Here is a 4,924-nt window from a genome sequence, read left to right on the forward strand (position 1 = left end):
ATTAAGTTAGTGGATATGCGGGTCACCCAAACCCACTCCATACCAATTATAAACCTAATGAGTTTACTCAAACTTAACCCAATTCTTAATGGGGTGGGGTGAACCCAACCTAAATGTTACCTGCCCTAACGATTTTTGTTGCCATCCCTAAAAAATTCCCCTGTCATTAAGTGTTAAGATAAACGACAAGAGGATAATTAGCAAAAAATAATCATTTAACATATATAATGTTAGACTGTAAAATCTAGCGGTTCACTAATGATATATGAATTTTTGTTATTTACCTTAGAGGATTTATATTATTAAATTAAGCCTTATGGTTAACTTTAACTCTAATTTAATTTTTTTTTTTTTTTTTAAATAATGACACTTTAAAAAAGAATATAAATTTCATAGGTTTGGTATAAATAACCTTTCATCCAATATAATTTTTTAGTAATATTTTAGTCTTTGTTTGCAACATTTTGTTCAGGGATGTAAGAAAAGCCCAACTTAGGCCAAGTCAGGCCCAAGGTGACCTAGCCCAGGCATATATAACACCCCGGCTAGGGTATATCTCGAGCGGGACTTGGGTATACCCTAGAAGTTTTGAAAAATTATAGATAACCTCGGCATAAGATTACAAAAAGCCCCTAACATATTACATAAAATGCCCTAAAAGGCTTTATAAAGCTGTGTAATTTAATCCAACTCCCCTTTACAATGTAAAATTACTAATAACTCTCTAATAAATTACTCCAAGCCTCACCTATAAAGTAAAATTTTAAATACCCCCTAATCGTGTCAACTAAACGCAAGCTTGAAACCCGGGTAGGCTAAAAACTCAGGCCTTTTCCCGTGTCAAGGCACAAGATTTTTACATTCCAAATTTTAGTCCATGAGATTTGCTAATTACACTTATAGGGGCTAAAAGGAAAATGTTACTCATACTTATAAGGACTCAAACATTACTATGAAATTTTAGTGGACTAAATAATACTTAAGCTAAAGCTTAGGGATGAAATTTTATCCCCACATAAAAAGAACTAAGAATAAAGATATGTTGACAAAGAATCTCATAACCCTGACTTGTCAGTTAAATTGGCAGCTCCACCACACCCAAGGCACAAAATAATTTTGACTAGACCCAAGAAACAATTGTTCATAAAAGGAATGGTTATTCCTCACGAAAGGAATAACACTCCTCTCTAAGGAACAGTCGTTCCTTCTTTATGGAATGGTCGTTCCTCCCATTCTCATTCCTTGAAGGAACAGCCATATATGAAAAAAAGATCGTTCCTTGTGAAGGAATGGTCGTTCCTTCATAAGGAATGGTTGTTTCTTATGAATGAACAATACAGAATGGTCATTCCGTATGAAGGAACGATCTTTTGTTATCAAGGAATAATCATTCGTCCCTAAGGAACAACTGTTCATGTTTAGTCAAAGTCATCAGTTGACGTGTTAATGCCAACTTCGGTGCAACATCAGTTTGTAAAAGAAAGTCTCTGGGATTCATTTACCAGAGTAGTATTACCCAAAGAACTAAACATTTTGGTCAAACATTCAGTCAAATGTCATTGATCATTGATCATTTATCATTTATAAATTTATTTTGGATGTGAACAATCAACAACGATCTATTAGGGCATTTTATTAAAAGGCCAAATCAGGTTCAATTTTAATTAAAAGATCATGTAGTTTGAAAGTGTTAAGTAAATAATCTTATTATTGATTAAGGTTAATTAAACGTGATTAATGGTTAATTAGGATTAATGAAGTATTGTATAATCTTTTAGAAATTATAATATGTCCCCAAAGAGCCGAAATTCTTGCAAACAAACCCAAACACCTTCTTCTTCTTCCTCCCGCCATTAACGCATCCCTCCTCTGGTTGTTGTTTCTTCTAAGCTTTGTCTACATCTTCTTCTTCCTCTGTCATTAACACTTTCTTCTTCCTCTGCCATTAACATCTTCTTCACCATAGATCCGCCTCTTCCTCCTCCTCCTCCTGACATCTCATCTTGGTATGTGTATCCCCTCTTTGTATTTTATATTTCAATTTACAAAGATTTAATGATGGATTGGGTTTGGGTTATGATTTTGATTTAACTGTTTAAGTTATTGGGTTGTGTTTGAAGAAATGCAAGTTGAAAAGAGTAAAATTTATTGAATATTTTCTTGCATTGTGGGTAGCTGGGGGTGGTAGCACCGATTGTAGATGGAGATGACTAAAAATGTGTTCTGGATATGATGGATTGCTTAAGTGATCTGGTATGTCTAGTATAATGCAGCAGATCATAGATCGTTTAAGTGATCAGGTATATGGCAGAAGATCGCTTAAGCAATCTGCTATAAGTCTGGTATATGGTAGCAGATCGCTTAAGCGATCAGGTAAAAGGTAGAAGATCGCTTAAGCGATCTGCTATAAGTCTGGTGTACGACAGCAGCTTATTTATACCAGATCGCTTAAGCGATATACCAGATCGCTCAAGCAACTCTACAAATGCTTTTTAAAATCTTTCAACCCTTAATACATCAGTTAATAATATTTTTTTCTTGCATTATAGGTACTTTGCTATTATTAGACATGGGACAAGTTGTTTTGGGTGTTAAATATTTTGGTGAGTGGGTGGAGGAACAAAGTTGTTAAAAGTAGATTGGGAAGAGCAAAGAAGTTATACCAATTGCTGTGAGCACAAAGGTTAGTTTTGATTAGTTAATTGATGAAATAATTAGAAGAGGTAATTTGAGTTGCTTACGTAGTGGTATAGTTGTGAAATATGTTTTAAGCAAAATTCCTGAACATTATAAGGTACCTCCTACTATATTAAAGTCAGATGAAGGTTTGAAATTATATATGATTGATGTGGCGATAATGGTTCGAGGCCGATTTTAAAGGTTTCTTTTGTAGATAAACCGTTGGAAGTTGGTTCAAAAGAAGGGGATAACGAGAAAGTTGGTGAAGAGAATGTTGGTTTTAATTTGAACTACGAGGGCATTGATTTCTTAGTTGAAAAATCAAAAGTAGGCGGTGATTTGGGTGGTGAGGAGGACACTGTAGAAGAGGTTGGTCATGTGCGACAAAATGAAAATGCTGAGGAGAAGGACCCCATACATGTTCCCATAGATGTAGAGATTCCTTTAAATACAGATTATCCAGAAGGTGTAGTTTGTGAGGAAGAGAACACTATGGTCATTTTATGCAAGTTCAGAGGTGACAATTGCAGGTAGTAGTGAATTAGCTCATGTTTTTACTAATTGATCGGACTTGCGCATAGGGTATTTATTTAACAACAAAGAGGAAGCGGTGAGGAAGCTAAAACTTGTTGCCGTGAGAGATAATTTTGAGTTCATCACCAAAAAGTCTAATTCATCGGTAGTGACAGTTGCATGTCGTGACCAAAAGTGCAAGTGGCAGGTTTATTGTAGAAGGTTGGTGGAGTCCAAAAAATTTATTATTAGCACATATACCCGTGAGTACACATGTGGTTTGGAACATATTTCAAGTAAGCATTGACAAGCATCTGCTAATGTTATTGGACAATTTGTCAAAAGTTAGTTCGTTGAAGGAAATGTCCATCTCCTAAGGACATTCAGAGACTTGTACGCACAGAGTTGGGATGCGCTGTTAGTTACTGAAAATGCTGGAAAGGGAGACAACATGCATAAGATTTTGTGAGGGGCACGTCGGAGTATGGATACGTAGTATTAGAAGCGTACCGTTAGATGCTTAAGTTGACAAACCAAGGTAGCAAGATGGCTTTGAAGTAGGACAAGAATATGAGGTTTAAATATTTTTCTGTTGCTTACAGTGCTGTTATAAGGGGTTTTGTAAACATAAGAAAGGTGTTGGTTGTTGATGGTTGCTTTTTGATGGGAAAGTGTGGAGGTACATTGTTGGTGGTCACTACACAGGATAGCGAGAATCACACATATCCCGTTGCATGGTGTGTGGTTAACTCTTAGAACGTCAAGTTATGGACTTGGTTTTTTCAGCAATTACGTATGATAGTGTCTGACAGTGATGAGTTGTGCATAAGATCTGGTAGGCACAACTCTATAAAGAAGGGGATCGCCACTATTTACCCTCAAGCACATCACAGATTCTGTATGAGCCACCTTGTGAAAACATAAAACAAAAGTTTAAGTGTGCTGGCCTCCTTTAGATATATACTACATGGCAGCAAAAGCTTATCGAGTTGATGAGTTCGATGAGCATTTCCTGCAAATTTGAATCAAGGATGATAGAATTGCTAAGTATCTTGAGCATGATGTTGGTTTCGAGCGATAAAGTAGAGCTTACTTTTCTAGAAGAAAGTTTGATGTCATGACCACGAACATAGCCGAGTCCATAAATTCGAAGTTGTTAATAGAAAAAGAGTCTCCAATTGGTGTGATGTCGCAGGCAACCAAAATTAAAATCTAAGAATACATGTAGTAGTGCAAGTAAGGATCGTTTCCACGGAGTGTGTCTAGCCTAGTTTTATGCTACGTGAACAAGGATGGGGGGGGTTTGAGTATAACGAAAACAATTTCAGGAAAAAAAAAACAACTAAGGGAAAATTCAAATCAAATTATCGAAATCAATCAAAAGAACAAACCTTGGTCTAAGTCAACATCTACCATCGGAATTTTACAAATGATCATCGATGCAAGTGTATATCAATTCATACTTTGAATATTCATCGTTAGAACTATTTTCCTATCTCTCCTTAGTTGCAGTTAATTAGGAAACAAGCGATCTAATTAATCTTACTACTAAACAAATCAAGACAAGCGCTAAAGGTTTAATCTAGTAGCAGCCTTAAGAACTAGAGAGATCGATGAAGCTAAACAACACAAACACAAGCGGTTATATTTAATTTAGTTGAGTGTTCTTCTTAAGATTTAATAATTCTTGACGTAGCAAATTCTTAAATCTTAGTTACTCACAAATTAGAGG

This window comes from Pistacia vera, unplaced genomic scaffold (assembly GCF_008641045.1).
Source record: "Pistacia vera cultivar Batoury unplaced genomic scaffold, PisVer_v2 Contig432, whole genome shotgun sequence".
NCBI classification, from domain to species: domain Eukaryota; kingdom Viridiplantae; phylum Streptophyta; class Magnoliopsida; order Sapindales; family Anacardiaceae; genus Pistacia; species Pistacia vera.